The sequence below is a fragment of the Ambystoma mexicanum genome, chromosome 8 (genome assembly GCF_040938575.1).
Source record: "Ambystoma mexicanum isolate Mex_15411 chromosome 8, UKY_AmexF1_1, whole genome shotgun sequence".
NCBI classification, from domain to species: domain Eukaryota; kingdom Metazoa; phylum Chordata; class Amphibia; order Caudata; family Ambystomatidae; genus Ambystoma; species Ambystoma mexicanum.
In genome coordinates, this window is record NC_090929.1 from 189664451 (window position 1) to 189687540 (window position 23090).

The window sequence follows — 23090 nt, forward strand, 5'->3', positions numbered from 1 at the left end:
GTTGCTGATGTTGTTGGTTGCCTTGGCCTCCATTACATCACAACCAAAGGTTACATTGCTGGCCCTTAGATGGAATGGGATTGGGTGACCAGTATAGGCATATTTACATTCTATAGGGGATGGATGATCTAATTGGCCTGGCCATATCGGGTAGCTCTGCCTGGGAACACCCACAGGCGGGCAGTGTGAGCCTTCTCAGCTTGGGAAAATTACCAGCATGTGAGCACAATAATGGGTGGGGAGAATGGCTTCAGGCTCCCATCTGTTTCTCACCAATGTTACCACCTCTCTGATTCCTCTGGCCCTTAGCAAGGATATTCCATCCTCCTGCTTCATGCTGTGTTACATTTTTGCATCTTTTGTCTTCAGTGTGATGGGAACAACAGTTTCTGCCTGCCTCGGATGAATGAGCCTTGTTCACCGGGACCATAGATTCGAGTTTCTCTGCTTGCATTTATGAAGAATGTTCAGCTTCCAGCCCTTGCAGGTGTTTTATCTTTTCTGGTGACTGGGAACACTTTCTCCCAACGTCCTTGGCAAGGTTGGGCACCGCTACTGCAATTCCAGCTCTGCCTTGCGGTTCTCAGCAAAATAATTTAGTGAGGCCTCTGCCTGTGTTTTGAGCCTTTCCAATGTCTTCCATTCATTTCAATGTAGCTGTGGCTTCCATCTTTATTTTCATAGCTGTTCGTGTTAGTTGCTTTTAGGTTTCTGCAAGCAGTTCACATGTGTGTTATTTTGCACCTGGCTAATGCCTCTACGTGTGTGTTCAGCCATGTCTCCTCTTCATGATTACTTTGGTGATGTTATCCAGTTATGGTCTGTGGGGCAGCTTCAATGGGTGTCAGCCGTCATATTGGGGGTATGCTGGAGGCAGGGAACACCAGACAGCATGTTGTGTGTTAGCATATGGCAGGCGTAGGGTGATACATGTGGTTATTTCTTCCTGCAAACCAGCACATGTGGAGAGGGGCAGAGACTGGGGCCTTCCCAACTCCCTCACACCACCCCCCCCTCTGGGACAGGACAGGCTCTGTCAAACACCCTGGTAGACCTCCTACTCCAGGTTGACAGGGGTCCCCATCCCCCTGATAGGGTCATATCTTTAAACCTGTCACATTTCTTACATGCATTTCTTCACAAAGAAAAGAAAGCATGCTGATATGTGAGGAATTGTTTTGAATTTATTTTAGTTTGTCAAATTTGACAATGATAAACTGATATGATTTTCATTTGGATATGGTTGTTAGCTGGTCTACATCAAGGTTTTGTCTTAGTATTGCTCTGCAGATGAGGCAGAGAGTTAATACATGTTCTAATCAGACCGGCTGTGTTGGATACAGATTTCTCTAGGTGATTTGTATGTGTAGTGGCCTGTTGACATAAAAGTCTACTTTAAAAGGTTATTTTAGCCTGCATGTTAAACACAGCAATCCTTGCGTTCTTTAGTATTTGGGCATATGTTGGGTCTGTTGAATAACACATATTTTCAGTGAAATTCTCTGTAGCGAAAGTGACACCACAGATGCCGTACTGGCCAGTATGGTACGGCATTCTTGGTCACCTAATGTTTTTAATACAGGTTGGCCTTTGACTGGTGTTAACTGTAGGAGATCACCAAATACAATTATATATTTTCCTCGAAACAGCTGTTCATACGAAGTCTTAAGAACGTCTTGCATTCAGAGATGAATGAAGTCTAGCATTAAATTATAAACAATGCTTTCCTCATCTATTAGGAGAACATTCATTTGACATAGAGTTCTGCCTTCTTCAAATACAGCCGATCTAGACAATTTGTGATACTGTAGTTGTTTTAATACCCAGCACTAATATCTGGTGTAGAGTTACATCTCCTAAATTGTAAGCAGCTAGACCTGCGGGGAGCTGTTAGATCACCTGAAGGGGTGTTGTCTGTTTTCCATGCAAAAATGTACATATTGTTTTGATTAGAAAAGTTCCAACTGAACCAGCTTCGCTATTAATATATTAGAACAGAGGTAGGTAATTATTATAATTGCATGTTTTGTCCTCCTGGTGTAACCCATTTTTGATTTGTTCAGTAGCTTCTGGGTAAATTCTGATTTGTTCATTTAACTGTGAGAGGAGCAGAGACATCTTTTTCAGATTTCTTGGATTGTACTATGGCGTGTTCTACCTCACACGTTGCTATTTTACTTGACAACACTCATCTTCTAACATTGGTTTGTACTGTTTGCATTTCTCATTTGTAGGTCTGCTTTCAGTTGCTTCAAAAGAAGCTTGAAATGCATCATAGTCAACTAATAATAATTCTTCATTTCTCCAAGGTCAAAATAACTGCAGTAGAGCCACGTAATAAAATTATTTGTGGCTTGACAATTGGAAAAATAGTTTTAAATGGTTAGAGAGGCTTTTGAAAGTCTCACTAGACATCCTTCATAATTTAAAACTGCATAACTGCCAGCTGTTTCATTTGGTGTCACTTATGTTTATAGCATTGTGCTTTATTTTTTCAACAAAACATTTTATTAAACATTTTCATGAGATATACATCAGAATCATACTTAAGCATAGTTGCAGTTAAGTCAAGCACATATGGGGTATACTCTGCGCTTCGAGGGACTTTTTTTTCCCCCCGGACTTGCTAGTTTCCTGCTAATGTGTTAGTTCCAATCATTATGTACTGAATTCGCTGCCTTAGTCCAATTCGTAACCTTTTCACGCACTTGCGAGTTAGGAGATTCTGCGGGATCCATGGGCTGGGACAAAAACAGTTACCAGATCCTAATTGAGCCAACGGGTCATGGGAGGGCGACAGGCTATTCCTGGGTATTTTTCTCTGTTGTCCAGGAAAGGGGCCAGGTGTTTCGGAAGGTATTGATGTTTCCCAGGCAGATTGCAGTGATAATTTCAGATACTACTATGTCCCGACATTTCGTCCACCACATGGGCAACGCTGGGCCTTCAGGGTGTTTCCACAACACAGATGCACTATGGAGATTTTGGCCGCGGTAAGTAGTTGGGTGCATAAGTTTCCTATCTGACTTGTTAGTGGAGATGCCCCATCCCCAGTTTCTCTTAGTAGTACTATGCCCGGGTCCCATGGGATTGCTAGGCCTCTGATCAGTCGAATTTGTTCAAGCACCTCTCGCCAAAATGTCCTAGCTTTTGGGCAGTTGCGCATCCTCTCCAGCAGTTTGGGGGGATTGCTGGGTTACTTTTATTTAACAGCTCTGGGGTTAAAAACCAACTATACTTTATACCCCCTTCCCTGTTAGTGATACATTTAGCGTTTTTATGCATTCATTGTCGTGTTATTTGATGTAAACATATGCTTTCCAAAGAAAGACTCCTGCTTGGAAAGTATGTCAGTGAAAATAAGTTTCAAAAGGTTTTCACTGGTGGGACTTTCTTCTGCTAGATATTCAATTTCTTGGAATGATTTAAGTACTCTTTTTCGAGGTTAAGCTAGACCAAGGTTTAGCTAGAGAATATTTTCAGCTTTCTCCATTCAAGGTTGTGCCTGTTAAATGATCTGAAGCTCTGTAAGATCCACAGTCCCTATGTGAGAGCATTTTGATGAAGCTGTACTATTTTTGAGAAAGGTTTTTTCAGATCAGATGTCATCTCAGCTTTGGTGAGATAGGCTATCACATGTCTTGTATCTGCAGTTGCAATGTATGCATGCTGTTGAACATTTATTAGCATTCCACATGGATGCAATCCCGGGATTGTAATCAATTATGTATTTGGAGGGTTCATCTCTTTTGATATTGCGTATTTTTAGCTAACTTTCCTTTGATGCTGTTTCTAACAGCACACATGAAATTATTTATTTGACCTTTGTTAGAATCAGGGCTGGTGAATCCAAAATGGCAGTTAGTGTCATATTTTCCTTTGTTTCTATATCAGTGTCAGCAATATTTGCTACACTTGTCACTGGAATTGCAAGGTTTTAGTTAGTAGGAAAATATGTATTACCTCTGTTTAGATGCTGCATGTATGGTATTTGAATATGTAATGCTCCTCTAGACTCAAACTCTTTTAGCCAAAAGTAATGGTCTACCTCCCCTAGTGGAGGGCAATCTTTGTTGCAGATGAAATGTAACATGGCACAAAAACCATGGTGGAAGTAACGTGAAACATTTATTGGATCTAGTGAACAGAGTTTTCCTGTGCTTTTTAAGTCTATTCCTTTGTTATTTTGATTTGTCAAGTAATTTGTCAATCATTCCATGTGTATTCTGGACAACTGAAGGTTCTTCACCATACAGCGAAAATCAGCGCGATGTTGGAACCACAATTCTTTTGTGCCATGCAACATTTCATTTTTGTCTTTTTTCTTTTGAAGGTATTGACTAGATGATATATTGCTAAAACGGGTTCCAATTTCTCGTGTAGATGCAACACCAAAGAATACAGTTGCTAGTTCACTTCTGAACAGCAGATGGAAAATGTATTCAATATTTTGACGGAATCGTGGATTCTAAACTTTTTTCACATACAGCCATTGAAAAGCCTCTCATTTGGTACATGAGGTATCTTTCTAAAGTGTCTTCCATGGTCTCTCTTGAATGTAATGGGTGGGAAATATGTAATGATGAAGCATGCTATTCATACTTTTCGGACAAACATGTTCAAAAAGACCAGCTTGTGGAGTGTCTTCAAATATTTTGGTTGTTACTTGTATGTTGTTTAAAATGATTGTCTATGTAGTATCCATTGTGCTCTTTGGGATTTAGTAGTTCTCATTTTACTTTGTTTAAAGCCAACTAGATATTGCCATGTGTTTCTGTATTTTGTTGGTTTGCCATTCACCAATACAATTAAGTAATGATTTTCTGAACACCCTACTTCTAGAGTTTCAACATTTTCTTTGAGATCTAATGGTAAATGTACAACCTTACCACAAATGCCTCTAAGTAATTCAGATAGAGGCAATTTTACAGTCTTGGTGTGTAAGGGTTTGAACTATATTACTCTCATGTAGGTTGATTGTTGGACAGCATAGGGAGGTGGGAATATTTCTAAATTGTTATTGATAGCTTAAGTTGGAATTTGATTGTCATCAACTTTATTATTGCAATCTGCGCATAGTAATAAGGGATTTGTTATATCATATAATATGTTGCTAGTTTATGGGTTAGTTGTGTTTTCTTGTTCTACTTTAGTACTAAAATATGTATTTTGTATGTAATTTAGTTGTTTTAAGGCTTCTTGTCCTGTGCCGGTAATCAGAATTTTGTGAACATTTTGTAATTCTAGAGCTGGACTTTTAGATCTGTACAGTTTGTGCACAAGAGTGTGCATTATAGAGTGTGAGGTTACTAACCTTTTTACATGATGTAGGGTGCTTTTGAAATGCAGCATAAAGAATTCCACGTAATTTGGCGTGGAAGAAAACAGGACAGAAGACAATTCTTTCCTAGTGTTGTGGTTCAAATTTGGTCTTTTTGTTTTATGTATTTTGTAGAAATAGTCTTAAAGATTTGAATGACTATGGGTGCACATTGCAGAGAGAGCTTCATGACCATTTGCAGACTGGACATACTGTCTGGAAAGAAGAAGCATTGGCTTCAATATTTCTTTGGGAAGGTTTTTCGATGAAAGTTTCATTTTTCATAATAATTCCTTTGACTATGTGATAGCCTCTATCTTGTATATTGCTTGTAATTTGATTTTTTGTTTTTGTCTGTGGGCTTTGTAATGGTAGTGTGGTTCTATGCCAGTAGTGTGATACTAGTTACCCACACAAAAGTTGCAGAGGTTATCTATGTTGACATTGCGCTTATTTCTTAGTTTAGTTTTCTAGTGTTTTAGCCAATTTTGTTAATGGTTTAATTTTGCTTGGGAATAGTATAGTTTTCTTTATAGTTTGCATGTGGTCAATTATTGCTCGTAAGTTACATTACGTTCCTTTTTTAATGAGATTACAGAGTACTCTATGACAGAAATTGCTTTGCAAAATGTGTTGTTTAGATTCTTTTATTGGGGCCACATTGCATTGGGGTGTTTCAATGTATGTGTTGGTGGTCTGATGGTCTGTTAAATAGTTTTGGAAGCTAATTGTTTACTTTTTTTGACATAGGTATGGAATGCAGCCTATTTTTGTGGTTGGTGCATTTGTGCTTTGCAAGGTGAGAGGTAACTCATCTTTTGTCTGTACATTTTGTATGACTTGTTTATTGGAAGGTAACCCTCTCTTGTTTTTACATGCATCCTGATTTTTTCTTGGTTTTCTTTGGAGTTGAATTTTGTTTGGAATTTTTCTTATCCAGTGGCGAAAAGGAAGCTTATTTACATTGGGTTGCAATCAAGTGTTTGTTTGTTTGTAAAGGCTGTTTTTGTTTATTAGTACCTGGGAGGAGAAGTTAGGGCAACTTGTGTCTAATTAGCGATTTTGGAAGGTAGAGTGTTGTAGTTCATGGTGCTGCTTACCTTTTAAACACTGTGAGCAGTGGAGAATGCCATATTGCCTCATGGGGGAGTGGGACATTCTTTTTTACTTGCATCTGGGTGTTTGCCTCGCATCATTTTTTATCTGCTGCCTCATTCTTTGTTCTTAAACTGGAGAATGAACTAAGAGTGCTTGGTGTCTTTGTGTTTCATGGTGGTTATGTATCTTTCTACTTTTTGGGAGTGTGAGAAACTGACTATGTCAGTTTTAACTTTAAAAAAAACAGGCATTGGTATCCTTGATTTTTTTTGTGGTGTTAATAGTTATAGATTTCTAGGTGAGGTGGCATTACTGGTCAGGCAATGGGTCTCGAGCCTCTGTTAAGACTGTTACTTCACCCAGGTGTGTAATTCAGTTATAAGGCCATTACCTCAGTCGTAATGCACGCCCATTAAGGGGGCTGTGCTTAAACACCAATAGGGGCAGTAATATAACATTGCAGATGGGAATTTATATATATAGAGTGATGTTACACTTACGGTATATTAAGTAGTATTTGTAAAATTATATATTGGATAAAGTCCCCTTACTGTAGGTTTTACGATATTGCAAATTACTGAGAAGTTATGTGATGGAAAATAGAAGTGAGGCCAAAGGCGGGGTTCCTGTATAAGGTTAGGGAATTCCTTGATGACTTGTAATATATTTTTATGTATGGTAGTGGGTATTTTAGTGCTTATAACACATGGTAACATGCTGTGATCACCTTAAATACCTGAGTTATTGCTCAATCCTATTTAAGAGTTATTACAGTTGTTGTTCATTTATTTATTTTATTTTTTTGCATTTTTTGTAGCACACAAAACCCTGAGGTATCTAGGCACTAGTTACAGAAAGTCCATACATAGACTATGGTAGGTGCATAAACACAGTCTGGCAAAACTACTCCTCATGTTACGGAGAGCAACATCAGATTGCCTATATAGGTAAGAGTAGGGTACATATACACAGTCTGGCACTCATGTTACGGGGAGCTACTTCAGGTTACATATATAGGTCAGAGTAAGGTACATAAACATGTGACAGTCAGTGTAGAATTGGTATGCGCTTAACAAAAGGCATCTAAAAAGAGCTTTTGTGTAGAAACACATCAGTGCACAAAATAAACATACTGTTGAAACGCGTGTTGTAGAGAGTGTGTTGCCTGTACTGGTTTGCTGTTGAGGTGTTTATCAAGGAGATTGATGTTGGGGTTTTGAGTGGAGGTTATCTTACATTTCGATGGTGGCTTTGGTGGGCAGTAGTGTTAAGAGACTTGTTACCCTCCTAATAAAGTATGTTGGGGCAAAGGGGTAGTGGGGGTGGTGGGATGTGGATAGAGGAATTGTGGGCAGTGGGCGAGGATAGCACTAGAATTGCTAAGAGGCTGGGTATAAGTAGCTGGCAGCTTGCTTTCAATCCTGGGTTGGATGGTTGGATTGAGCTGGTGAGTTTCTGCATGATATCAGTGAGAAATTGCAAGTGAAATGCAGTCTCTAACATAAGTGTAGAGTAAGAGAAGACATGTTGTGGTTAATGAGGGAATGAAGTAGCAGAGGAAGCGTATGGTTAGAGAAGGAGGTAGGTGATGATGGAATTTGTGTGGTTAATCAGGACTGGAAAATTAGGCGTGGTGTATTTACAGTAGAGAGAGGAGATATGTTTCCATGTTGTTGAATCCTAGGACAGTGAGGATTCCAAGCACTCCCCTCTGAACAACATTTTGGGGGTGAAATGCCTCAGCTATGGCAATTCATACTGCAGTTACCCATGATTTTGACAATGAAGCATTAGACTGTTTATGAAAATGTGGCACTGATCCAGGAAAAAAGTACTGGCACTGATCCAGGAAAGGTACTGACAGGGCATAGGGGTCAGTCCAGGTGTATTTCTTGATGTCCATGGCCAATTTACAAAAATATTTGAATCCTCAAAGATTGCCAGATTGGACCACTGCCCTTTAAAAATAGTAGGTTGTCAGGGGTTGGGTGGAATGTGCCATATGCCTATTATTAAATGCATGTGCAGCTATTGCCATCAAACAATGTAAAGACTTCCTCATCAAGTTCGTTTCAACATTTGAAAAGCAGGCTACTTCAGATCTAGGCCCTCATGCTGAGGTTCTCTTCATCAGGGATTCATTTACCAAAATGTTGCATAAACACGTCACCATATTCACTAACATATTCAATCTACTCTACACGTCACATATTCATTCTACTCTTCTTCTGCACCCTGCCTACAACGTGCTCTCTAAGGGCACCTTTATTGAAATCTCTGCTGTTTTCTTGCTCGGCCTGCAGACCTTGCGCTCTCTGTGAGCATCTTTATTCAAACATCAGCTGTTTTGCACAGCGTGTAGACCTCGCGATCTCTTCGTTGACCGACAACGGGGATGAGCTGTTTCCTCAATTCCCTGACTACTTCCTGCATCACCGCCCTCATTCTACATAGGTAAGCCTTTCTGCCTTTATTCCCTGGCACAGGCCCCTTTGTGAATCTTGAGAGCATTGCAAGTGATACATTTTTGGAGAAAAAAAGAAAACTAAGTAAAAAGATCTCATATTCGGCATCTCTATGTTTGTTGCGCTTATCAAAAAGAGCTGCATGTTTAGGAAAGCACGTATGTTGAATCGCATGTTTTCTGCCCAGCATTCAGCTGTGTGCGCTTTCTGATTTTGCTTAACTTGAGAACTTTGGACAGCATTGCATTAGCCCAAATACCATTTTCAAGATGGCTATGTGATTTGAACTTCAGCCTGTGTAGCCTTCCCTGGCCCCCTGCCCATTGGCTTCCTTTGCTTTCAACTACCAATCAGGGTGGACAGGGAGGCAGGAGCCTGTCTGTTGTTCAAAGGCCTACTTCTAAGGCCCCTGTCTGTTCCCTGTCCGCTAATGGAATGCTAAATAGGACATGAAACTACTTCCACATCCTAAACTCACCCGGAGGTTACTAGCTCACTCGGTTTGATGAATGGACTACCAAGACTCTTACCTCACTCACCATGGGTTAGTTCCCTCATTCTGATTGCCCTTTTTCTTTCCCTTCTTGGGACCTACACTCCCTTCTCAGCTTGTTCTAAGAGTTCTTCCTGTTATGCTCTCTAATGCACTTGCTTCTGCACTCACCTCTTACTCCTGATTCATACTGTGATTCTATACCTACAGTGCCTTAGCATTTAACTCTGAAAGTCAAATTTGGGTGTGTTTTTCATTTAACTTTCAAAGTCAAATTTGGGTGTGTTTTTCATGTAACTTTGGCCATCAAGTGTAACCTGCTAGCCCAGTGACTGTTCCACACCGCTGTTCTTGCATTCTTCTCCCACTGCCTCCTCTCTATACTCACCCATGGCACATTCTGTTTCTCCCATCTACTTCAACTGCTTCTCTAACAACTTTTGTTCCCTTCTCACTAAGTCTTGTAAGAAGAAGTTTGAAAAGGATATTGTGGCCTCCAACTCGGGTCTCCCCATTGCTGATACGGATTCCAGCGCCTCTTCCAGATAGACCCTCACTGACATCCTCTTGGTCATGCTCTGAAACACTTGTGTACAAGCGAGATATAAATAAAAGATCAATTCAATTCAATTTAGACAGGACGCAATCCAACAAGTGAAAGCTTTTCTCTGGGAAGGTGTTTGGACAGACCAGTCACGTCCGACATGCCTACTCTGGTCGCTTCACCCATGGATGCTATCAATGCAGAGTTTTCAGGTAAGGGCATCATCCAAACTTCCAATCATGGTCTGAGAACACCCTGTCCCTCTGCCTGTAGGCAGGGCAGGGGAAGCTTGGGTCGATCCAACAGATTCCACTGCAGAACCAGGAACACAGGTTATACATTCCTCCGCTTTCTTTCCACCTATTTTGGGATGGTGCATACTTTTCTTTTTCAGAAATTGTTAAAGATAGCCTGTGATGGCTATGTCTTACAAACACTTCAGAGTATTCACACAGAACTCTATGAGGTCCCCTCTCAGCTGAATTCTCTGCCTCCTCTCCCTTTATCAGAGGAAGAAAATTAGTTAATTTACTCAGATTTTGCTCACAAGGGTGGCACTACTCTTGGACCGCCTCGGTTGGTGGTGGTTTCTAAAGGGACATTCTTCGCCCTACAGCAAATTAGTTCTCGACAGTATAAGAATCACTCCAAGGGTAGTTATTGAAATATCAATAGTTAGTCTCTCTCTCTCCCTCTCTCCCTCTATCCCTCTCTCCCTCCCTCCTCTGGATGACATCCCATTTATGGTCTAGTTCAATAAGTCTCCCCTTTGTCAGGTTCAGATGTTCATTGATCTCTTTCAAAATCAGGGCTCCCTGGTGAACTTGGAAAATACTCAATCGTCCAGTCTCAAACTATCTTCTCATAGTATTGCCATGATTGTCCTCATACCCTGCATGCCACAGCTTAACACCAACGGCAGTCTAACTGCCCACCTAGGTCTGTGACAGATTTTTGCAGCAGAGAATAGTGCTGCACCCAAATCAAGGCTCTGGAGAAAGTTGCGTCTCTGCACTTTATTTCAAGAGAAACTACTACCCCTGAGCACCTGACAGGCTTACTACTGGACAGCAATATTGTTGTGGGTCCACCTTCTCGCTGAATCCTTTTATTAATACTTCTTACCCTTGCATGATAAACCTTACATGTTATCTTCTCTATACAGTTTTATCACTAAACCAACAAGTATTTGAACTTGCAAAATAGTGTCTTTTAAACTCAAACAGAACCAAATTAACAATGCTCTCACTCTCATGTTTTGTGTCTAGGTATATTTATTCTGTAGTGTAGAGAATATATGATCATTGAAAATAAAACACTCAAGCTATATACTGTTAGGGAGAATTCTCCAGAGTGGCTAATTTCCCTTACCTACTTAGTCCCACAGCAGCTTTGCTGGATTTCTAAGATTTATTTTTTTCACCTGGTAAGAGTGTGATTCTTTTTTCCAACTCTTACATGTGTTTTGCTGTGTGTGTTTAACATGTTTGTGTTCATAGACTGTGGAGCTTCACATACTCCATAGGCATCATCTTGTTACTGTGTGTCACACAGCACCTTTAGTGCAGTGACACAGGGTTGTCTTTTTCAGGCTTCCCACTCTGAACTAAATTTTCTGGGACTGTCTACTGTCTCCCAGAACATGTAAGGTTGCCATTGACTTTATTAGTCTTTTTAAATCCACAGACCCAGTACAAACTATCTTACATAGAGTTCTGAAAAGGGTTAATAGTTATCTCTTTTTGTCTGTTTCTCATGGAACATTATTTAAGTTCCCTTTTCATTAAGATTTGGCATTGTTTTAGGCTATCTTAGTAGCCTCAAACTTAAGCCTGCTTGACCACATTTACTTTTATATGGTTCCGGCTGGGTTTATTCGCCATTTCTTTTTGTAAAAGTCTTTCTCGTGTTTTACTCTGCGTGCCAAACCAGGTTTGGTTCCTTTGTTTGCCGTCCTTTGGCAGGCTTCTGCACAGAAGCCCTCCTTAGGTGCCTGAATGTCTGAGGGACAGGATGTGAGGGAGGGGTTTGAGACTCCCTGCACAGTCTCTCCTTGGACAGCCATGTCGCACTCTGGTATGAATGGCTGAGGTGACTGTCCCTGCTGTGTGACTGACAGCCAGTCTGTGTGAATGGGGGAAAACTGCATAAAAAGCAGGTCTCTGGGACTGAGAAGGCAAAGTCGCCACCGGATCGAGAGAACCGAAGAGAAGCTGACAGAAGAGGACCTCTACCATGACTGAACCTCCTGGTGAAGCCCTGCTGCGGGTCTGAATCTTCAAACTTCGACGACAGGGAAGATCTGCAAGGAATCTTCTCCCCGTGAGCTGGTGGGACCAACCAGTTCACCAAACTGCAAGCTAGGCCTCCCTCCTCCGGTCGAATTTGCGGTGCACAGCTACAGTGAACCGGATAGCCAGGAGGATCGGACCCTGCTTGGGTTTGAAGGAGCGCACCTTTTATTCATTGCTTTGCTCTGCTGCTGGTTTCTTCCCTGGGCAGTGCAGGACCCTCCAGTCTTCCTATTTCGTGTCAGTCCGACAGTCGTTTTCAGGAACCGTGAGTCTGCAGGACCTGCCAGGAACGTCTGCCTCAGCTACAGCCTTCTTCTTCATTTAAGGTACTGTTCAAATCTGGTCGCTCGTTCCGTCTGACCGTGGTAAAAGTGCTTGAAATCCTTTGCCAATCCGAGGGCTTGTCCTTCTCTATTCTTTAAAGTAACTTTTTGTCCGACCAACTTCATTCTGAACTCTTGGCAAAGACTTAACCGCAAACTACTCTGAACTGTGTGATCCTCTGCAAAGACACTGTCCATTGACTTTGGCCCAGCCCTCTTGATTTGATTTCCTCACTGTAGTTACTTTTTCTAGATTGCCCTTACTTACTTATTTGTTGGTGCTGCTCAACTTTTGTCTAACTTTGTCTTTCCCTCCATTTTTAATTACTGGAGTGCTATTTTGCTCACACTTAATTTTTAGCTTAACTTGTCCAGAATCTATTGGGTGTGGTGTAGTATATACAGATTGTGATTTTTCAACTGCTTGATAATAATGAAATGTTTTACAACTGATGTGTAAATAAATGTATATTCTTTTACTCAGAAACCTTGAGTCAGTGTTTGTTTGAACCATAGTAATGCCTGTCCTTTGTGTAACTATTGATACTGCTCACTTTTCTCTTGAGATAAGTCTGGCTGCTCAGCCATCACTACCACTTTACTGTGTAGTACAGGCTTGTACCAAAGGTGAATGTGTACTGTCACTTGTAGTCTTAATTGTGTGTGGTGTTCCCAAAGGGTACTGCATATGATTCTGCCTAACATATACAATTTGCAGTAGTAGAGTAGATACCCAGCATCCTACTGTTATAAAATGTTACAATTACCTACCACCAATCAAAGGTTTGTATGTAGCATTCATGGTAAAACATAAATTGATACAATTGTGATGCTGTGGATTGATAAGCTATGGGATGTATGTGGTTATACAGACCAGCTTTTGGATAACCTATTAGGTTTAAAGGGTTAAAATCTATGTCAAAAGGTTCATGGCTTCTAGGGGAGGTTACTAACAATAAAACGGCCTAAAAGCCACATATCAAAAAAGATTACAGGTAAAACATTTCAAATCCTACTGCAAAGGATTCCAATCACTCTTCTGTGTTTTGATGGATTCTCTTATCCTGGTCAGAGAAGTATGAGGGGCAATACAGGTTATATGTGGACACTGGCCCTCATTACAACTCTGGCGGTAGCCGCGCCGTTAAAAATGGCATGGCTGCCGCCGGAGTTGCATTTTTTTCCGGCACCCGTGAATGGGCAAGAACTGGGTCATGCCGAGTTAGGCGTGACGAAATCAAGGGTCTCCTCATCCCCATTCTGCCCCATAGGGCTGAACAGGGATGGGGACGTTGGATGCACCGGCACAACTCTGCATGTGCCGGTGCATCCGACGTGCTCTGCTCGCGGGTGCCGTAACACCCGCCAGGAAAAACCTGCCCATAGTATGGCGGTACGGGAAGTACGGTACCGGCATGCTTACCAGTACCGTAATTCCCAGACCGCCATGCTCGTAATGAGGGCCACTGTGTACCGCCCTAAATTCAGTGCATCCCCAGCATAGGAACGATTGAAAGGCTACCCTAAACAAAATACATTATGGTATCTCTTAATAGTCCTCGCATGGAAAAGAAAAATTAATGTTGAAAAAATTGGGAAAATGGCTTCTTTCAGCCACAAAATATTGAAATAGTTTAAAGATTAGAATTTGGAAAAATTGGCAAAGTTTCAACATTTTAGCTCCATGAGCAGTTTAATGTCTTGGCGTGAAGGCATCCGATATATGCTTGTTCCAAGTGCAGTCCACGTTTCTAAATTTGTCTTGCCTCAAAACTATTGAAGCAAGCATTACAAATAAATTAAAAGGGGGGTGCTGTTGCGCGGCTAGAAAATGGGTGTTTCCTGAGAGGGCTCCGACGAAGGCTGTAAATCCTTAAAAAATATCCTGCTTTCCAAGGATTCCATTTGATCTGAAAATCGATGTGTACCCGTCCGAGGGGTGAAGCAGTGGACCATAAATTACTCTTAGCCTGGAGATATAGCTCACCCGGGGGAAGTGCCTGCCCGCGGCACCGCTCTGGTCTGCTGTTGCTGCATAATACAAAACCTGCCCACGGCTGGGGAGATCACGTTGCTGGTGCTTGAAATGGGACCACCGCTAGGCACATTGAAGGACGTGCCCGTCTGATGCCCGTGCGGGGAGATATCTACGAGGATTCTAGCTGCAGAGGTTGCCACCTGTGGCCCATGCATAATAGGTAAGGGCCCTACAACGGACGGTGACGCTGCCTGGATGGCGTCGCTGGAACACACCAGCTGCTGGCCCAGAGTTGGCACACACTTTCTGCCCTGCCAGGGGAGTGGGCTCATAGCCCCCCTGGTGAATGGTGGCAGAGCCCCAGTCTGGTGGCTGGCGCCCCGGCACGACAGCCTATGACTGGGCCTGGCCCCAGTTATAGTGCCTGCACCAACCATTGTGGATGACACCTAGGAGTAGCATGCTTTGAGTGAGGAGCCCTGGGCCAGGACAGCGGTGCGGATCGGCCCGCAGCATTGGGGTAGCCCCAGTGCTGATTATATCTGGCTTGTCTGGCAGTCCCCGCCAGTGATTGTGCTGCAGGGACTTGCCGAGCTCTCAGTGGAGTGTTGTAGCAGGGGACGACCTGTACGGCTTCGTGTTCCATGGAGGCACTGTGTTCCATCCGTTCATTCCCAGAGGCCTTGGTGGACAGTGGGGACTGGGCCTTCTGGTGCAGCCCAGGGTCTGACACTCTTTGGGGGGTGAACCGGACCTGAGCTCAACTGATGAAGGTCAACGTTTCAGATCTGCGCTGTACCAGTGCACCGCACAGTCTGCTACTCGCCTGTGCCCACCCCCCTGCCCCCCACCCGTCTGGTGGAGCTGCTGGATTTTGACTGGAAATAATGAAGTCCTGTGAAGCCGTGTTTTGCAGTGCCCATATCATAACAGTAGCAGACAGTGACTATACTCACCCTACAGTGTGAAGAACTGCAGGTCACCAGTGGGGCGGATCAGGCACAAATATATTAGATCTCTTGAAATGGGCAGCCCCAAAAAACAGGCCACAATGGACCAGTTTGCATTACCTGATCCGGAGCCATCTCCACCTGAGGAGAATCACGGCCCATCCCATCTGGACATCTCGGCCTTGAACCAGACACTGTTGGCTCTGAAGAATAGCACAGACAACTGCTAAAATCGACACCCTAACATTTAAGGTCGATGTCTCAAATCAACAAGCTCTGTGGCCGTATGACTGGGGCAGAACAGCGGATCAGTGATGGGGTGGATAAAGTGGCCGTCCTGCAACGAGAGGTTGAGACACCAAAACAAACAGTCAATAAGGTGGTAGCAAAAAAGTAGGACCTCAAGGGCAGATTCAGACGGAATAACATATGCATCTTAGGGGTTCCTGGATCCACGTCTATGGATAATATGGGAAAATAGGTGCCCTCTGGTCACGTGTATGTTTATGGTGCTGCGGGCGCACAGGTCCGTGGATGCCAGACCTCCTCTAGTGGCGCCAGAGCAGCTCATTATTGCTAGGATTTTCAATTACAGAGACATGCTGCTCCGTGCCACCAGAGACAAGGAAGAATTACTCTAGGGAGCAGGGCCTATCTGTCTCTTCACAGACTTAAGCCTGCAAGAACAAGACCACAGAAAAACATTCCTAACTTTTATAAATATTCTACGGAAAAAAGGAGTGTGCTACTCAATGTTATACCCAGCCAAGTTCAGGGTAGTGCATGGTGGTAAAGCAATCTTTTTTTACTTCTCCCGAAGCTGCAAAGTGCTTTGCACAGGACCTTCCTGATCCTGATGGATCTCCTTGCCAATCACCCCACTGTTCTATTTTGATGGGTTTCACCATTGTGGTGTTCTTGTCCTTGTGGCTAATCTCAAATGTGACTGATATTGAGGAAAATATGTTGGGTTATGCCTTCTGTCATAAGGAGCTAATCTGGCAGCCGATGGCTCCCCACTTTCTGCGGACATTGTTTGGTGTTAATTGATGGGGTATGGTAGGGTGGGGGGGCTTGGTTGGCCGATAGGTTTATGTTTCTGGTGTGAGTGGGGGAGGGTAATCAGTGGGACTTTGTGCTATAAGATTCCACATGGGGTGTGGGGAGGGGTTGGGATGCAACGCTAGTGGGTAATTTTGACCTTTCTGTGGCATGGAGTCGATCTACTCCCCCAGCTGGATACTATGGGGGCCCATGGGCAGCTCAAATGGCTTCAAGGGACATCTCCACATGGTTAAAATGTGGGGACACCTAAGGCTAGGGATACGTCAGACAATATGATATCTGTGATGACTTGGAATATACGTGGGTTCACCAACTATGTTATGAATCATGGTGTAAATATTCTACGTTTGCAGGAACCACATGTGACACGGGATGGGGCCCTTCCTAACATCGCTGGTTGGGGCATACATAGGTACAGCTCCTTTTTCACCTCTCATTCACAGGGGGTGGCTACGTACATCTACCAGTCATTAGAAATTAAGCTCCGCAAACAAATTGGGGATGAGGAAGTTCACTACATCTGGCTGGCGGGTGAGATGGCAGGTTTGCAGGTTCTTTTGGTGAATATATATGCCCTGAACACTAACTGTCTAACAATATGCTAAGCCTCTCCTTAAATTCCCTAATTACAAGGTTGTATGAGCAGGCAAATTTAATATGGCAATCACTCTGGGTCTGAATAGATCATCTATGGCGCACCTCACCCTCCGTAGGGCAGCTCAGAAATGGACTGCCATAGCAGAATAAAATGGACTGTATGATGCATGGCTCATTGCACACCCTAATGTCAGAGAATACTCCTTTTATTCAAGTGTACAGGGTAGCTCTTCTAGAATAGATTATGCTTATAACAGCAGACCTGGCTAGGAATATTGTGAGGGCTAGTATACTTCCCAGGGCAGATCACTCACCCGTATTATTCCATATTACAGGTCCGACCCAACCCCCAAGACAACTGCGCTAGCGTTTCAGGTCTAGTGCTCTGGACGACATGGTATTTCGGGAAGAAATTGCACAAGACATACAAACCTATTTCCAGGCTAACCTGGGCTCAGTTCCAGACCCTGGGGTGATATGGGAAGCCTTCAAGGTATATAGCAGGGGATGCTGCATTTCCAAAGAGGGCGGGGTCTTGAAGGCCTTGCGTAGGTCTATGTCCACTCCGGAGGCTGAAATCAAAGACTTGGAGACACACCAGGGATCCCTTACGCCCCAGATGTTCGTATTAGGTTGAGGGGAAAAAAAAAAAAGAGAGGTTTATCGGAGAACCTTTTGCTGCAGCAGCCGCATAAGGTGGGGATGGACCGCCCCAGCAAGACGCTTTCCTGGGCCATTAAACTTGAGTGGCAAATAAATGCTATCATAGAAATTGAGCACTTATGCGGGACCCCTAGTAGAGTTCTTAAAAGGATCAATATTATCTTCTGTGACTTTTATGAACGCCTGTACACATCCTCTGGACACGATTCCATTGTGCAATACCTGGATAGGATAGCTTTGGGTTGGCTGGATCCGGCTCAGAGGGAGAGTTTGAATGTCCCCCCCCCCACTCAGATGAGAAGCTCCGTAGGGCAATCCTCTCTCTCCCTAACAGGAAGACCCAAGGACCGGATGGGATAACTGCTGAGCTTTACAAGGCATACATAGATCTCCTACTGCTACACCTGCGGGACATGTACAAAGCTGCCAGATACTCACGTGTTCTCCCTGAGTCCACTAGAACTGCTCTTGTGACAGTGTTGTTTAAACCAGTTAAACACCCTCTAAAATGCTCCTCATATAGACCATTATACCTGATCAATACGGACAATAAAATCCTGACCAAATACTTGCTGACCAGCATCTACAATATATGCCAGCTCTGGTCCTCCCAGACCAAGCAGGCTTCATCCTGGGGAGATATATTCAGAACAACTTGAGACGTCTATTCACACTTATGCATGATGTAAATCCTGAAACCCTGATTGAAGTGGCCGCTCTGGACGCGGAGAAGGCCTTCGACTCTGTGGAATGGCCATTCCTGTTCGGGATCCTCTGCCGTTCAGGAGCTGCGCTGACCCATCTACAATGGGTCCAACTACTGTACACTGCATCCAGGGCAGTGGTGTATATTAATAGAATGACTTCTGAATACATTCACTCAAAGCAGGGGTCAAGACAGGGTGTCCCCTGTCACCTAGTCTATTTGCCTTGGCAGTCGAGCCATTGGCCTGCTGCCTATGGGAGTATCATGCCCATCGGGGGTTTAAGAGCCATTCGCATCTCTCCATAATTTCCCTGTACACGGACATGTTGTTGTATGTGAATTTCCCCCACACTCATCCTGCAAAGACAATCACCTATCCGAACGATCTGACAGGATTGTTGTGGGGGTGTCCGGAGAGAGTGGAGCAATCAGAGATCCAACCTGTAGAAATCACTTGTAAAGCCTTGGGCAGGTGTGCCGGCTGGTGGGGGAGGGAGCTTGTTACTCCCCAAATCTGTCCATATTCAGAATTTGTGGTGTCTCACTCACCCATGAAAAAATATTTCAGACTCATTTTGACAGACCGGGGATCCTAACCCTGGGGGATCATGTGCAGGAAGGGAGGTTCATCATATGGGACGCCTTGAAATCTAAGGGGGAGTGGACAACAGTGACTATGCTGCTGTATTTCCGCTTGCGTGAGGTACTCAAATCCAAATGGCCAGACTTTCGGTGAGCCCCTACTGCCTTCCCAATACTTCAATACGTTACCGCTCTGCCGACCACCAGGAAACTGGTCTCTATTTACAAGATCGTTAGATCACAGAAAGTAATTAAGGGAGGGAACTATAGGGTTAAATGGGAGCTGGCATTAGGGACGTTGATTGCGGAAGAACAGTGGAGGGTCATTTGTACACAGACTCGCAACCTATGCTTGACCGGTCGGTTCCGATTAATTCTCTTTAAATTCCTGCACCAGGTTCATTATTCTATGGATAAAATGTGGATCAGACCAGGCTGATTTTTATCATGTGGCTTGGACATGCCTGCATATCCGACTGTTTTGGGATGGGGTGGAAGATGCTATGATTCAAATGTTAACAACCCAGGGGCTTTATCCCCATGAGTTGTGGTTATTGCCAATGGTTGAGGGCGGCTCCCGAGCAGAAAACTGCTGGGGATGGCATCGGTGGTTGCTAGATCCTTAATTTCTAGCACCTGGGGGAAGCGCACAACACTGTGCTTCCAGAGAAGGCTGAATAGCATGAATGTGTGTGAGAAAAGATAGTCACAATACGCCAACTAGCAGCAGACCAATGGACTACTGGGGCCCCTTTAGGAACTACATGAAAAACAGTGGTGGAAAATTCAGATTTGCTCCCCTCTCCAGAGGGGATCGCCAGTATTAAAACCCCCGCCCCCTTTCTCCATAACGTGTATGAGTCTATATGTATAGAAAGTTCAAATTTGATGACCGCCATGGTCTTACTCATTAAAGGTTTACTATTGGGGGAGCTAAGCTGTTATAAGAATGAGGGGGGGATGGACAAGATGTAAAAACTGTTTCATGCAATCTCACACCTAATTATTGTATTTGAAATGGTCAAACGTGCTGCGCTGCATTTGGTATGTGGGGGCGTGGAGAGTGGGTGAATTCTCGTTTTGGTGGGTATGTTGATATTATTATGTGTTATATGAAACCAATAAAGAGAGATTTCCATTTTTTTTAAAAATAATAATAAAATAAAAATGAAAATCAGAATTTGGGAACATTGCAAAGAGACAGTTTTAGGCCCAAATATTACACTTGCATTTTTGGCCTACCCATTCAATCTGCATGCATTTCTTACCTAGGCAGGCCAAGATCTTGTGGACCAGCAGTGCCTTCCAGGCCGTGCTCCTTCATGGTTCGGTGTCCTTCATGGTTCACTGTAGCTGTCCTTCAGTGAAATCGTAGGACTTCTCTCAGGCTGCAAAAAACAGCACCCTTTTAAAGTCTAAGTCCCACCCTCCCTGATAGCCAATCACACTGAAGCAGATACTGAGGTCATTCCTTTAATGAGTAGGAACATTGAAACAAAACATCTTTCTCATCCTTATTTGAATCAAAGCCAATCATGTTATCTGTCGCTTACGTATTAACTTGCGTGTTTCAATAACATGGGTGTTTACCAAATGATAAAATAGAGTCAGTGCTTTTTTTCATAAAATTCATATTATTTTCTAATGTCAGCATGTCCTAATTAAACATTCAACCTTAGTGTTTTATCAATGTTGCCATGGACTGGTGTTCTTTTTGTTCATAATAATGCAAGCACATTTCTACGCGCAATGAAATACAAATACAGATAAAGAGACTGCACACTCATTAAAGCACAGCAAGAAGATATGTATTCAAAAACAATGCAACAGAGTGGCAAACGACTAGCAGGCATACGTGTTCCTTAAGCAATTGCTTCTCTCATGCATGCTGCATAGAAAAATTAAATGTGCATTCAAAACGCACCTACACCATGAATATGCAGCATTAACTGGCAGAGATTCTATTAATGCATCATTCGAGCAATATTTGCTGCATTTGATATTGTAGAGGAGCAGGTGGATGCATTTACCCCATCTCCTGCGCCGTCATACTATCACCTCAGAAGAGCAGTAAATGGCACCCCCTGTATCGTTCCTATACCACATTGAGTGTATGAGAAACGTCATGCACTCAGACAGCCATACAGAATGTACCCTCGCACTGAAGATGTGGAAGGATGCCGCATGGAAGGATATCAGTATGCATCTATGGACATCATGGAACGTTAAAGTGAAACCCGACAAGGGCAGAATGATGTCATGAAGGATAAATGAACCAATGCTGAATAGATATGAAAATATTTAAAAGCAACCATGCAACTGAAGCACCAAGTACTTAAAGTTAAAGTAATGATGAATACAACGACAATGAGTAACATACTAGTCAATAACTATAAATACACAAAAGCACAAAAGGTAGAACACAAAAAGGTAGAAAGGAAACCTCTAGAGGAATATGTAACATGGCAAGGAGGGCTATGAAGGGAAATGGACGCTGGCTCACGTCGAATTCAACCAAGCTACCTCAGAGACAGACCAAGGTTACATCAGGAGAGGCTGAAATGCTCTGTGCACAGAACAAGAAGGCTATGTTGTTCAAGGATGCTATTTTAAGGAATAAACGTGAGGCGCAAGCAGAGCCAACCAAGATAAGCTATGAACGAAGGGCACATTTCTCTTATAAAGAAGAAGAAAACAACATCTGCAACAGACAAAATATTGGACACTTAAAAGTGTATGAAGTCCATGCAAGGTAGAGTGAGCGAGGCCAAGAGGAGCAACAGCACCTTGCATAATTGAATCAAATAGCTGTAAAGAGGCTGAAATGGACAAACTTGTGGTCTCTTCACGTGTGACTCAGAAATTGAAGACAAGGCCTGCTCACACTCCCTTGAATGTTCCAGGACAGTGAGCGGGCTACAAGGTCAACTACAGACAGAAGACTTTGGCTTATGGCCAACCGATGAGGGACAATGGACAAATTGAGAAAACGTTTAGTAGTCTGACGGGATTCAGCTAAGTTTCGTTTCACAAACGTGCTGCTAAAGAGTCGAACGTCCAAGGTTGGGATAGCATGCCAACAAATCAGTGGGTTTGTGGGACACCCCAACATACATTGTTGCATAGACCAATCCACTGCAATGTTGTCAGCTATAATCAGTCCAGTATGTATTTAGAGGTAGTTTAAGGCGTGCCCTACAGATAAGGGGCGGTCAATATAGTGCTACCCTATATGTATTCTATATGTAGATATGTTCAATCCCTTCCTCCAATAGGTTTTAGGATTTGCCATGTAGAATGATGCCATAGATGACGCATCTTGGGGTATAAGATCAAGCCGCTATGTGAGTGTGCAGGAATCAGTCAGATGTCTGTTCTCCCTGCTTTATTAAATGAGAATAAAGTAGAACTTTGCCATATTCCTTGAGACTGTTTGATTATTTGATCCAAGATCATTATTTGTAATTCCATCTAGCACAAAAGACGCTTCAAGGTGCTTGCACACATTACCTCACATTTTGTTTAAACTGTTTGCAGGTGCCATGGTGGACCTGAATGAGAGGGGGTAGACTAGATTAGTGGGGAGAGAGGGAAAACACAAGATACCTTTGCGGTTGTGTTGGTGCATGCAGATCGGAAGTATGCAGTATGAGATGCACGTGCTCTGAGGGGAGCCTTGTGTGTCATTGTGCTAGGACGTACTGGCCAATGTAATTTAATAGGAGAGGAGCAGTGTTCTGTTTGATGCCTGTGGAGAGGGTTATTCAATTGGGGTGTGTGGGAGTGGCTGAGTTGGTATGCATATAGTGTGTTTTAGCATAGAGGTTGGGAATGTTAGCGTGGGAAGGTTGGTGGAGGAATTGGTGGGCAACTTGGAGCATTCATCGAAGGTGGTCATGGCAACGTCCTGGTAGTGGTGGTTTTTAGCTGAGGTACTTGTGTGGAGTTGTCCTGACGCACACTGATGTGGGCTGGTTTCTCTGGCAGTTGACAGTGTGCAGCGACTGGTCAT

The 23090-nt window shown here is 43.3% G+C and overlaps 1 long non-coding RNA gene across 2 annotated transcripts in view; it reads right to left on the reverse strand.

Moving 5' to 3' along the window:
* Positions 1–23090, reverse strand: part of LOC138471782 (uncharacterized) — a 40800-nt gene that overhangs the window by 10518 nt on the left and 7192 nt on the right. For both annotated transcript variants that reach the window (XR_011268509.1, XR_011268508.1), the window contains one exon: positions 20347–20466. This is a non-coding gene — a long non-coding RNA (uncharacterized lncRNA). The remainder of the gene's footprint in view (positions 1–20346; positions 20467–23090) is intronic.